This window comes from Scyliorhinus torazame, chromosome 19 (assembly GCF_047496885.1).
Source record: "Scyliorhinus torazame isolate Kashiwa2021f chromosome 19, sScyTor2.1, whole genome shotgun sequence".
In the NCBI taxonomy this organism is placed as follows: Eukaryota; Metazoa; Chordata; class Chondrichthyes; order Carcharhiniformes; family Scyliorhinidae; genus Scyliorhinus; species Scyliorhinus torazame.
In genome coordinates, this window is record NC_092725.1 from 76,795,268 (window position 1) to 76,809,647 (window position 14,380).

The 14,380-nt window shown below is 49.5% G+C and overlaps 1 long non-coding RNA gene across 1 annotated transcript in view; it reads left to right on the forward strand.

Moving 5' to 3' along the window:
• The first annotated feature begins 8,140 nt into the window (after positions 1 to 8,140).
• Positions 8,141 to 14,380, forward strand: part of LOC140396237 (uncharacterized) — a 77,708-nt gene continuing 71,468 nt past the window's right edge. Inside the window, exon 1 of the long non-coding RNA XR_011936492.1 lies at positions 8,141 to 8,222. This is a non-coding gene — a long non-coding RNA (uncharacterized lncRNA). The remainder of the gene's footprint in view (positions 8,223 to 14,380) is intronic.

Genomic DNA, 14,380 nt, shown 5'->3' on the forward strand with positions numbered 1-14,380 from the left:
CACCAGGATGCCTCGGATACTGCCCAACAGGTTTGAAATATACAGCAGCAGGTCATCCGCCTACCATGACCCTGTGCTCGCCGCCGCCCCACCGGCCCGGCTCAATTCCCTTCCTGTCCCTCGGCGCCCTAAACACCATTGCCAGTGGCTCTATTGCCAAGGCGAAGAGCAACGGACAGAGCGGGCACCCCTGCATCGTCTCCCAATGCAGCCCGAAGCACCCCTAACTCACTCGGTTTGACTGCACACTCGTGGCCGGTGCCTTATACAGCAACCAGACCCAATCTACAAACCCCTGCCCGAGCCCCAGCACCTCCAACAGATACTCCCACTCCACCCAATCAAACGCCTTCTCCGCGTCCATCGCCACCACACCTCCAATTCATGCCCCTCCGAAGTCATCATGATTACATTAAAAAGCCTCCTCACGCTCACCGTCTCCTGCCTCGCCTTCACAAAACCTGTTTGATCTTCACCTTTCACCCCCGGGACGCAGTCCTCGATTTTCGAGGCCAGAACCTTCGCCAACAGCTTGGCGTATACATTCGTAATGATATCGGGCAATTTGACCCACAGTGCTCCTTATCCTTCTTTAATATCAGGGACATGGAAGCCTGTGACAATTTGGGGGGAGTTTCCCCCCTCTCCCTTGCTTCATTATACATCCTCACCAGCAGTGGCCCCAGGCTCCAAACTTTTCATAAAACTCCACTGGGAATCCATCCGGCCCCGGGGCCTTTCCTGCCTGCATTGTCCGCATACTGTCCATCACCTCCCTCAGTCTGATTGGGAACCCCAGTCCCTGAACGAGCTCCTCCTCTACTGTGGGAAACTCCAGCCTGTCCAAAAACCGTCTCATCCCATCTCTTCTGGCCGGGGGCTCAGACTCATATAGGCGCATATAAAACGCCTCAAACACGGCATTCTTCCCCTCCGGGTCCATCACCACTTTACCCTTATCATCCCTCAATCTGCCAATCTCTCTTGCCTCCTCTTGCTTCCTCAATTGATGGGCCAAGATCCTGCTCGCCTTCTCCCCGTAGTTATATACTGCCCCTCTGGCTCTCCGTAACTCCCCCACCACCTTCCCAGTAGACAGTAGCCCAAACTCCATCTGGAGCCTCTGCCTCTCCTTCAACAGTCCTTCCTCCAGCGCCTCCAAATACCTCCTGCCCACCATCAAAATCTCATCCACCAGTCTTGCCATTTCCGCCTGCTCTGTGCAGCCAAATTGAAATGAACTTCCCCCTAAGGGGCAGCACGGTAGCACAGTGGTTAGCACAGTTGCTTCACAGCTCCAGGGTCTGGTTCGGTTCCAGGCTTGGGTCACTGTCTGTGCGGAGTCTGCACATTCTCCCCGTGTCTGCGTGGGATTCCTCCAGGTGCTTCGGTTTCCTCCCACAGTCCAAAGATGTGCAGGTTAGGTGGATTGGCCACGATAAATTGTCCTTCGTGTCCAAAAAAGGTTAGATAGGGTTACTGGGTTACGGGGATGGGATAGGCTTAAGTGGGATGCTCTTTCCAAGGGCCGATGCAGACTCGATGGGCCAAAGGGCCTCCTTCTGCACTGTAAATTCTACGAAAATTCCACCCACAGCCTTGAGAGCCTCACAGAGCATGGTGGCCGTGACCTCCCCTGTATCGTTTAGCTCCACGTAGCCCCGAATGGCCTCCGTCACCCATTCGCACACCTCCTCATCCGGCAACGCACTAACATCCAGTCTCCACTGCAGGCACTGGGCACCCCCACGGGCCACGCGCAAATCCACCCAGTGTGGCGCATAGTCAGAAACAACAATCGCTGAATACTCCGAGTCAACCACCCCTGCCAGCAATGTCTTATCTAACATGAAAAATTAAATCTGGGAGTACACCGGTTTACATGGGAGAAGTATGAAAACTCCTTTGCCCTACCTGTGACCTCCTCATCAGCACCCTATGTGCTCGGCCGACCTCCAGGGGCCAGTCAAAGGCCCCCTCCCCCATCAACGTCACTAGCATCTTAGACAGGTACACACTGGCCTCCGCACCTTCAATGTCTTCAGGCATCCCGACAATCCTAAGGCTTTGCCTTCTGGAGTGTTTCTCCAGATCCTTCCCCTTCTCCCTCAGCCTCTTCTGGGTCTCCCGCATCACCTCCATCTCAACCACCAACTGCACCTCGTGCACCCCCACAGCCTCCTCCATTTCTAGATTACCAGGCCCTGGCACTCCAGCCTCTGCTTCTCTCGCTCAAACCCCAACTTACGTTGTTCCACCACATTGGCTCGGTCTTCCAGGGCCTCTTTCATCTGCTGCCGAAATTATCATTGAGGACCTCTATCACGAGACAGCACTGCTGTCTCACGGCGCCAAGGACCCGAGTTCGATCCCGGCCCCGGGTCACTGTCCGTGTGGAGTTTGCACATTCACCCTGTGTCTGTGTGGGTTTCACCCCCACAACTCAAAGATGTGCAGGCTAGGTGGATTGGCCACGCTAAATTGCCCCTTAATTGGAAAAGAAAGATTGGGTACTCTAAATTTAAAACAAAAACTGTTCCGTCAACCACTGGGCTGGCAGAGCAGCCTCCTTGCCATCTTTCCCTGTGGCGCACCACAAAGTCTCTCCTAAAGACCGAAAAAATCCGCCTTGAGCAGGAGCCACCAAATGTGCGACCGCTCACTCCATGGTCGTCTCTGGAAGATCCTGTGCCATATAATTTCAATGATTCTTGTAAATGTCCGACTCACAGGTTTGTGAACTTAACTTGCCCTACGTCAACATGTTAAGGAGGGGATAAAGGTTATCTTTTTATATTTTTGGTGTAACCTCTATTTGAGAGGTCCACCTAGAAGCAATTAAAAATTAAGGACGCGAAGCACCTGAATGGGAAGAGAGTCTTATAATGTGTGAGATTAATTGGCAGTTTCTGGCGCTCGGAGCGCCGAGAAACATCACTCTATCGAACAACCATTCAGATAGATTTGAGGCCCCAGGAGAAACGCGTGTCCGACTTCGCACTTAGTCCTGTTTTCTGCACTGAGGAGCTCAGTTTGCCGGAACCCGTCAGTGCAGGATGAGATTGTGACGCCATTTTTAAATGCCGTCCCAATCTCTTGAAGCCCCAATGCAACCCTCAGACCCCCCCCCCAAGCCTCAACTCACCAAAAAGCACCCCTCGGCACGGGGTATCCTGAGGCACAATCCCCATCGTAGGAAAAATGCCATCCTGACACCATGGCACTGCCAGCCTGGCAGTGCCCCTTCCAACACCAGTGCCAGGCTGGCACCTAGGTGGCATCAGCAGTGCCAGATTGCCACCCTGCCCAGGGGGCAAGCACCTGGGTGCCACTAACCCCCTGGCAGACCCACACAAGTGCCATTTCACTTGGTCCCCATTTGTGGAGATCAGCACTGAACAGTGCTCATCTGAGATCGCTAAGGAATGAGGGTTAGATCCTTGGGTAGATTGTGGGAGCACATATTAGAGTGAGACTAGCTGTCTCACACTAATATGCAGATTTGCTAAAAAGTGATTTTGCCCACAATTGACGGGATTCACATCATGGCATCTCGCGAGATTATGTTAGATAAACCGGGTAGATCCTGGAAGAGAGATCTCCCGGCATTCTACCGGTTACATTGCACTGCCTTCCGGGCGTAACGCGACTGATGTGAGGGCTTGCACTGTCCACACTCCTCCTCCCTACTTTGCGGTTGCTGGAGCAGTCAGCAATCAGCGGAATATTGGATAGAAATGTTTCAAATACATCTACTAAGCCACGGCTGGGCACCGACCCAACTCACAAATCACAAAGTAACTTGGAGCATTGTGTAACATTTTTCATTCAGGAGTCTGAACCTGCAGGATGCAGATTGGCAAACACTGAGCAAATATTTGTCTGAAACTTTATGGGTTAAACAAGTTCCTTTTGGAGAAGTTAACATTCACAATGTCTAGCCAAGATTGAATCTTGTTCTTGCAGTTTGAGTACAATGACTGAGCTCTTTGCCTTGTGCTATTTCAGAACAAGGCATCAGCTGTCCAGGCCTGCATGAAATGGATGGCCTGTAGGCAGTTATCCACAAAAACTGGTTTCAGGTGAGCCTACTTTTGGCCTATGTTCACGGTTGGAATGGGCTACAGTTTCAAACTATATCCTATCCCGCTGTTGACAGATGAATGTAAGATTGTTCTCCTGACAAGACAGGGAAAGAAACAAAACCCTCTTCCAAACTATTAAAAAGAAATAAAGTAATTAATGCTTTACTGTCTGACCCCTGGTTGATTGAATGCCAAAAGTGTAATCCTTCCCACCCTTTCCACATCACCTGTGTTGTTTTTATCACTAGGCTTCATTACGCTTTGATTTATTAGGGACCTTAAACAGTTGTACGAAAATTGTATCCATTGGATTTGTATCTGAGCAACTGCTCTCTCACATACCACAGCTCATAGTTGAGAAGCCAAATTGCCATTCACTAGAGAATGCTATTCAACTTTCAATGCTTCAGTTCCACTGCCTTAGCTAATTTTCCATTTGCCAATTCCCTCCACATATCCTGCACCAGGCCCCTGCCCTTGCCCGTGTCCTCTGAAAGTGCTGATTCATTCTGGCAAACAATTCCATGGCAGTCAACAACTCTCCAGTACCTTATCCAAGTGGATATTTTTATTTATTTGCCTGAATATTGAGTTCCAGTACACGATTTGTCCATGTATCGGCTGTTGCGAATGCTGACTTTGTCCTGCATCTTATCATAAAATAGATATTTAGCTGAGAAATGTCCCAATGCATTGAAACATTCTTAGTTGTTGGTTTGATTGCTAGAACTGGTTATATGTAACTTGCTTTTCATCCTCAAAGCATAGGGTAAAGCAAATATGCAATTTTGGATAGAGGTAGATGTCGGGAGTGATTCCCCCAAAAATGAATACATGTCATTTTGGACGAATTTGCAGGGTGTTTAATGCCGGCTGTAACTTCTTTTTATAAATTTAGAGTACCCAATTCTTTTTGGTTTTTCCTTCCAGTTAAGGGTCGTTGTCAATTCACCTACCCTGCACATCTTTTTTGGGTTGTGGGGGTGAGACCCAAGCAGACATGGTTAGAATGTGAAAACTTCACATGGACAGTGTCCCAGGGCCGGGATTAAACCCAGGTCCTCGGCGTCATGAGGCAGCAGTGCTAACCACTGCGCAGGTATGCTGCCCTCGTGCCGGCTGTAATGGCGAGATCATGACCTGTATTTACCCGCATTTAGTGCAAAAAATGAGCCTCCACGTGAATCTCGCCTGGCTCCCTCGCCATCTGATTTGCCCAACTCATACCTCAACGGGGAGCTGTTTTTAAATGCTGCCTCAGTACTCACTCCCAGTCAAGACACGAGGATGGCAGCGCGGAGACCTGCTTTGAGGATGCCGACCTGGCCAGGTTTCTCAACGTGGATGAGAGGCGAGGCACCCTGTTCCCCCAAAGGGGTCGGAGAACCAGCAGCTGGGTCAGCAATGCCACCTGGGAGGTACTGGCAGCCACAGTGTGTGCGGGCAGCATGACTAGGAGGACCGCCATCCAATGTAGGAAGATGATAAATAACCTCCTACAAGCTGCAGGATAAGTTAGCATCTCTCACCTGACATCAGACCCACCTGCCATCCTTCAATTTCCCATACTGCTCCCACATTCCCCCCCCCAACCCCCCCCCCCCCAATTCCACTGGCTGACACCTCACACCTTCCCAACATCTGATCTTAAAACTTGTTCCTCAGATCCCCCTGGCCCCCACCAGCAGAACCTCTTCATGTCTAGGTGCATTTATCATACATGGCGCCTGCTATAATCCCCCCGACCCATCGAGCGTGCGGCTCACAATGTTCTCTCTTTGTCCCTGCATCAATGGAATCTCGCGGCACATCACTATCTGAATCTCGATCTTGCTGGGTTAAATCCAGGTGGCATAAATGAGCTACTAGGCTCATTTAAATATGCGTTGTATCAATTCAACCGGAGCCGAGCATTCACCGACCTCACCAGTGAGGCCTCAACCGGGCCCCATTTGGTACTGGTTCACAAAGTCGTGAACCATTCGTGATAGCACTTCTGGGAAGGTGAAGCCCCCGGGTGTTTGGGGACAGGACAAGGTGGTACCCTGGCACTGCCCCAGCACCTGGGAACCTTGGCACTAGCAGCCTAGCACCTTGGCACTGCCACCTGGGTACCCTGACAGTGCCACTTTGGCATTACCATGATATCCAGGTGACACTGCCAGGTTGACAGTGCCCCGGTTTCAGGTCACCCATGCCAGGTGTCGGGCCCGGGGGGCCTTGACCATAAGAGCTGTGGTGAGAGGTGGCTCGAGTACCCCGGAAGTGGTAAGTTGGGTAAGTGGGAATGTCTGAGGCGGCGGTGGCAGTGGTGATGGGGTTGAAAGATCGGGGCTGCTTTTGAAAATAGCACCCTACTCCGTGAGTAGTCTTCCTGCACTGGCAAGCTGAGCCAATGATGACTTAAAGCTTAAAGAAATGGCTTGAAGATTAGCCCTTGACGTGGAGTTCCTCGCCAAGGCAAAAAAAAACGACAAAGTGCCGTTAAATAGTCATTCTCAGGGCTGCAAGTGCCGAGACATACCCCACTAAATGTGCCGTTCTGCAGATTTTAACTTGAATCCACTGAATCGCACCCATGGACAGGTTAAATGAGAGGGCAACAAGACTGGATTATATTGTAGGGAAATGTGACGTTAATCACTTTGCTTGAAAGATAGAAGGTGAGAAACTTCTAAGTGGTCAAAGAGACTACCATTTGCCAATGGTGTGTGTTGGAAGGATTTTGCAGGTTGATACACAACCTGTATGGCTGTGTATTGAGTGCAACTTCCTTGGCCATCAAGTCTTAGGATGGGACTTGAACCTAGAGCTTCTGGCTCAGAGGCAGGGACACTACCCACTGTAGCAAAGACCTTCTCAGTTTATGTTGAGGGAGAGGTTAATTGTTGGATGAATTAAGAGAAGTGAGGGCAAGGTGAGTTGAGATGGACGTTGAAATCATAGAGGACTAGAAGTTGCTCAGTCTTGAGGCTGAGGGAGGAAAGAAGTGAGAATATTTTAAGTGGGGCTTTGGTTGACCATAGAGAAGGAGGATGTTAAGGAGAGGTGAGGGGGTAAGGCACTCAAAGAAGGAGAAATTGGAAAGAGAGTAGGGGAACAGGGACATACCACCATTGCAGCAGAGTGGGCTAGTCAAGTGGTGGAAATTATAGCCAGTCATTGACACTTCAGTAAAGTCATTCCCAAGAGCCAAGTTTTTTGTCACAGCCATGATGTCAATGCAATCATCCATAATAAGATGGATGGCAAGAGAAGTGAAAGGGACATGACAGAGAATAGAAATAAGAGGAGGTAAGAGTGAAGGAGCCAGACTGTGAAAAAGGTTACAAAATGAGACACATTTAAGGGCTTGGGTACATAGCAGCAACCAAAATACACATGAAAATGGACGCAGGAAATTCAGGTTACATAGACATGGCAAAGATTAGGATTGATATGTGCTGATTGGTTTACTCACCATTGGGAAGGTTATTCATGAAGGCCCGCCTTCGCAAGCTTGCCCCTCACCTGAGGTGTGGTGATCCTCAGGTTAAACCACCACCAGTCAGCTTTCCCCTTCACAGTGGAAAGCGACACTATGGTCATCTGGGATGATGCCGACTTTACCTTTACCTTAAGTGCCAATTTGCTGCTTACATCAGTTTCATGTAATGCGGAACAGTGCACTGCATTTGACGTTGTGTTTGTCGTGATATTTTTCACTGTAAATTGAAGGGTACATTTGACAAAATGTCAGTTCCAAAGAAGCAAAGTGAGATGTTAGTTCACAATTGGCATCAAAGTTTAGAGATCTTTTGAGTGCACTTGAAGCTACTGAGAAAGATTGTGTTGCCTCTATTGTGACCTACTGGATGTCCCTGCCAGTGAATTTAACTTTTAAAAGAAAATTGCGTTTGTAATGCTTCCACATTTGGATCCACAAATCTGTGTTAACAGGATTTTTCACATTTGTCCTTTGTCCTCTCGGAGCCAGTTAACAATCACCCAGAAACTTGTGTGCAACTTAAAGTGAAAAATGAAAAAATTAAATGAAATTTCATTTCATTTCACCCAGAAACCTGTGTACAACTTAAAGTATCCAAATACATTGGATAACTCAGCAAGGAAAAGCAAGGTCAAGATCACACTAAGCTGGTAAGAACTGCATTTTAAATGAATCTTCTTAAGCATTTTAAAATCCTTATTTACTTTACATACAAAAACAGTTTAATTATATATGGAGACCTTATAAATGTTCAAATGTATGATTGGCACACAAAACCTTAAATTAGAGTGAATAAATGAAGACTTAGCACGCCACTTCTGAAAGGTTGCCAACTCCTAGTATAGAGAATTGTATGCATTACATAGTAACACATTTTGTTCCTGCTTTTCGTTCCTATTTTTGTGTCCTATACCAATTGTTGGGCAGATTAAGGATAGTAAATTCAGGGGCTCAAAGTTGCAGCTGCAGCATGGAAAGGTTTATATGCTTGGAGCAGTATAAGGCCATTGAGAAGAATATCGTATGAATGTGGGGAAAGTTCAGTTTTGAGACCACAAATGGAAAGCAAAATTAATAACGTTTTTGTAGTGTAAGCAAATGGTTTACCTGAAAAAATGGGTAATGGGAGACCAAAACGTTTTTGTTGAAGGGACAATGTATATCAAAAATATGCGAAGAGAAAATCAGGAAGTATGCTGGCCCAGAACATGGGGGATTGAACTCCAGGGGTTCCCCAGAAGATTCACTGGGATAACCCTCCTGTTCCGAAGTTCCCATGGAAGGGCAAGGACTGCAATGGGAACTACAGGAAGTTTAAACTTACAATGAGCAATTACTCTGCAACAGGGACATTCCAAAACTTTGATTTAAATCAGAGACTTCAGATGGTTCCAACTCTTTTAGCAGAAGAGGTACCCAGGAACAGTTAGAAGAATCAAAACCACTTCTAACCTCCTGGGTAACTATGGTACTGGCCATTCCTACCTTCCCGCTGGTTCCCCCTGCTACTCTCCCTGGTGTGTTCCGTGATCTGGCCTTGCAATTACTCTACAGAACTACAATGACTTAGCCAGAACAGTGATTTATTAATGTACACATTGTAAAGGTAACAATCAGAATCTTATACAGACCAAGTGATCATAGAGTTACATAAGACTCTCCTGGAACTACCCTTACGTGCAACTGTCCTCTTGTACGCCATACAACCTTCTGCCGGTAATCGGATGTCATCTGACTGATTTCTGATGCCACCTGCTGGTGGGAGGTCACACTGCTGCTAATATTACTGCGGGTAATATTATCTCCTAGCTTATCACCATATTCCCCTTTCTTAGGAGATATTGATGTTTGTGTACAAACATGACTGATATCTTTACACATTTGGTATATGCATAAACAATATAAGCAAATTTAACGAGTGTGTCCATAGACGTGATATGCTGTTCAGTGTATGTCCCTTGCGGTGCCTCCCTCACGGGATCACCCTTGTGATCACTTGGGCTGTTGCCAGCCTTTTTGAAGACTGGTTTGCGTGCCGGTCTCTCGCTTCGCATTCTTTTGACACAATGCCTTTTGAAGGCATGTATCCTTGATGGCCACGTGTGTGTCACCAGCGTTTTCTTTTTTTGCTTCTCTCCGCGATGCTGTTTGCTGCTTCGTCATATGTTCTCTGTCTCTGGCTTGTCAGCCACAACACCGACATCTTCTCTTTTGTTTTCATCAATGGGATGTGCTAGATCTCCCACTCTTCTCCTCTTCCTCTTTTTTGTTTTAATGGTCACCTGGCGAGTACTGTTCTTTTTACATTTGGGCTTGGCAACCCGTGTTTTAGTGCTTTTTATCTCACGTGGCTGTGTGCATGGAAGTGTGCGGATCCTCAATTGGAACCTATGGCAACGGCGTGCTTCCGAGGGATTGTGTAGCCACACCCAATTCTGTGTTCTCAACTAGAGGTTGGAGAGTCTCGCTTTCTGGTGCCTAGGTGGAGGTCACATCTATAACATCAGGTGCTGTCCCTTTTTAGCTTGTTGGAAGAACAAGTAATGGCTCCTCCTCATTAGAAATTACGATACAGACTTCCGGGTGCGGCGATGACCAGCTAAGTCGCACGTTTCGGCAGCTCCCGGTGGAACGGACGTTTGGGCTCTTGATAGGAGCCGCAACGGCAATTTTAACGGCTGAAAACACCGTGCGGTAAACCAGAAGGGTGTTCCCCCTGGACACGGATGGAAAAAGGAGAGGAAAGTGGCCGGATTGCAGCGGATCCTTTGGAACAACGGCAAGGGAGGCAAGCAAAAACCAAGATGGCGTCGGAAGGTGGCAGTTTCATATGGGGCCCTGAACAACAAGAGTTCTTGAAATGCTGCGTGGAGGAGATAAAAAAGGAAATGAAGAAAGAGTTGTTGGCCCCGATACTACAGGCGATCGAAGGGCTAAAGGAGGAACAAAAGACCCAGGAACAGGAGCTTCGGGTCGTGAAGGCGAAAGCAGCCGAGAATGAGAACGATATACAGGGCCTGGTGGTGAAGTCGGAGATACAGGAGGCACATCAGAAACGATGTGTGGAGAGGTTGGAGGCACTGGAAAACAACGCAAGGAGGAACAACCTGAGGATTCTTGGCCTTCCTGAAGGTGTGGAGGGGGCGGACGTCGGGGCATATGTGAGCACGATGCTGCACTCGTTAATGGGAGCGGAGGCCCCGACGGGTCCGTTGGAGGTGGAGGGAGCGTACCGAGTTATGGTGCGAGGATCGAGAGCAGGAGAAACTCCCAGAGCCATAGTGGTGAGATTCCTCCGTTTTAAGGATAGAGAAATGGTCCTTAGATGGGCGAAGAAAACTCGGTGCAGTAAATGGGAGAACGCGGTGATCCGCGTTTATCAAGACTGGAGTGCGGAGGTGGCGAGAAGGAGGGCGAGCTTTAATCGGGCCAAGGCGGGTACTTCATAAAAGGAAGATAAAATTTGGAATGCTGCAACCGGCAAGACTGTGGGTCACATATCAAGGGAGGCACCACTACTTTGAGACGGCGGGTGAAGCGTGGACTTTTATTGTAGAAGAAAAACTAGAATGAGTGGATTATGAAAAAGAACGTTTGGACAAAGTGGGGGGGGCGAATGGGGGGGGCGAAGAGGGGTTTTATGTTCTAATCCTGCGGTATGGTAACTTTTCTTTCTCCCACAGGTGGTGATGGGGGGAGGTGGGGAGGGAGAGGAGATGGGGCGTTGGCCATGGGAGGCGGGGCCGAGGGAGAAGCGCGGGCTTGGTTCCCGCGCTATGATAATTATGGCGGGAATAGAGAAGCAGGAAGGAGGGGGCGTCGCACGGTGCGAGCCGTGGTCACGGGGGGAAGCCGAGGTCAGCCAGAGTTTGCTGACTTCTGGGAGCAACATGGGGGGAGTAACTACGCTAGCGGGGGGTCTAGCGGGGGGGGGGGGGTGGGAGGGGGGAATTACTGGGTTGCTGCTGCTGGGGAAAGGGGGGAGTGGGTACGGGAGAGGATGGGCGGGGGGCACCGCCTGGGGGAGATACAGCTGCGTGGGAACTGGGTGAGAAGCTGGAAAAAGATGATGGCTAACCGGCAAGGGGGGGGGGGGGGTGGGAAGCCCCCCAACTCGGCTGATCACGTGGAACGCGAGAGGGCTCAACGGGCCGATAAAGAGGGCACGAGTACTCGCACACCTTAAGAAACTTAAAGCAGATGTGGTTATGTTACAGGAAACGCACCTGAAACTGATAGACCAGGTTAGGCTGCGTAAAGGATGGGTGGGGCAGGTGTTCCATTCGGGGCTGGATGCGAAAAACAGGGGGGTGGCTATATTAGTGGGGAAGCGGGTAATGTTCGAGGCAAAGACTATAGTGGCGGATAACGGGGGCAGATACGTGATGGTGAGTGGCAAATTACAGGGAGAGATGGTGGTTTTGGTAAACGTGTCTGCCCCGAACTGGGATGATGCCAACTTTATGAGGCGAATGCTAGGACGCATCCCGGACCTAGAGACGGGAAAGCTGATAATGGGGGGAGACTTTAACACGGTGTTGGAACCAGGGCTGGATAGGTCGAAGTCCAGGACTGGTAGGAGGCCGGCAGCAGCCAAGGTGCTTAAGGATTTTATGGAGCAGATGGGAGGTGTGGACCCGTGGAGATTCAGTAGACCTAGGAGTAAGGAGTTCTCGTTTTTCTCCTATGTCCATAAAGTCTATTCGCGCATAGACTTTTTTGTGTTGGGTAGGGCATTGATCCCGAAGGTGAGGGGAACGGAATATACGGCTATAGCCATTTCGGATCATGCCCCACACTGGGTAGACTTGGAGATAGGGGAGGAAACAGGAGGGCGCCCACCCTGGAGAATGGACATGGGACTAATGGCGGATGAGGGGGTGTGCCTAAGGGTGAGGGGATGTATTGAAAAGTACTTGGAACTCAAAGACAATGGGGAGGTTCAGGTGGGAGTGGTCTGGGAGGCGTTGAAGGCGGTGGTTAGGGGGGAGCTGATATCAATAAGGGCACATAAAGGGAAGCAGGAGAGTAAGGAACGGGAGTGGTTGCTGCAAGAACTTTTGAGGGTGGACAGACAATATGCGGAAGCACCGGAGGAGGGACTGTACAGGGAAAGGCAAAGGCTGCATGTGGAATTTGACTTGCTGACTACAGGCACTGCAGAGGCACAATGGAGGAAGGCGCAGGGTGTACAGTATGAATATGGGGAGAAGGCGAGCAGATTGCTGGCACACCAATTGAGGAAAAGGGGAGCAGCGAGGGAAATAGGGGGAGTGAGGGATGAGGAAGGAGAGATGGAGCGGGGAGCGGAGAGAGTGAATGAAGTGTTCAAGACATTTTATAAAAAATTATATGAAGCTCAACCCCCGGATGGGAGGGAGAGAATGATGGATTTTTTGGATCGGCTGGAAATTCCCAAGGTGAAAGAGCAGGAAAGGGTGGGACTGGGAGCACAGATCAAGGTAGAAGAAGTGGTGAAAGGAATTAGGAACATGCAGACGGGAAAGGCCCCGGGACCGGACGGATTCCCAGTTGAATTTTACAGAAAATATTTGGACTTGCTCGCCCCGGTACTGACGAGGACCTTTAACGAGGCAAAGGAAAGGGGACGACTGCCCCCGACTATGTCTGAAGCAACGATATCGCTTCTCTTAAAGAAGGAAAAGGACCCGCTACAATGCGGGTCCTACAGACCAATTTCCCTCCTAAATGTGGATGCCAAGGTCCTGGCCAAGGTAATGGCAATGAGAATAGAGGAATGTGTCCCGGGGGTGGTTAACGAGGACCAAACTGGGTTTGTGAAGGGGAGACAGCTGAACACGAATATACGGAGGCTGTTAGGGGTAATGATGATGGCCCCACCAGAGGGTGAAACGGAGATAGTAGTGGCGATGGATGCCGAGAAAGCATTTGATAGAGTGGAATGGGATTATCTGTGGGAGGTGTTGAGGAGATTTGGTTTTGGAGAGGGGTATGTTAGATGGGTGCAGCTATTGTATAGGGCCCCAGTGGCGAGTGTGGTCACGAATGGACGGGGATCGGCATATTTTCGGCTCCATAGAGGGACAAGGCAGGGATGTCCTCTGTCCCCATTACTGTTTGCACTGGCGATTGAGCCCCTGGCGATAGCGCTGAGGGGTTCCAAGAGATGGAGGGGAATACTTAGGGGAGGAGAAGAACACCGGGTATCTTTATATGCGGATGATTTGCTACTATATGTGGCGGATCCGGCGGAGGGGATGCCAGAAATAATGCGGATACTTGGGGAGTTTGGGGATTTTTCAGGGTATAAATTGAACATGGGGAAGAGTGAGCTGTTTGTGGTGCATCCAGGGGAGCAGAGTAGAGAAATAGAAGACCTACCGTTGAGGAAGGTAACAAGAGACTTTCGTTACCTGGGGATCCAGATAGCTAAGAATTGGGGCACATTGCACAGGCTAAATTTAACGCGGTTGGTGGAACAGATGGAGGAAGATTTCAAGAGATGCGATATGGTAGCACTGTCAATGGCAGGGAGGGTGCAGGCGGTTAAGATGGTGGTCCTCCCGAGATTCCTCTTTGTGTTTCAGTGCCTCCCAGTGGTGATCACGAAGGCTTTTTTTAAAAGGATAGAAAAGAGCATCATGGGTTTTGTTTGGGCCGGGAAGACTCCGAGAGTGAGGAAGGGATTCTTACAGCGTAGTAGGGACAGGGGGGGGCTGGCACTACCGAGCCTAAGTGAGTACTATTGGGCCGCTAATATTTCAATGGTGAGTAAGTGGATGGGAGAGGAGGAGGGAGCGGCGTGGAAGAGATTAGAGAGGGCGTC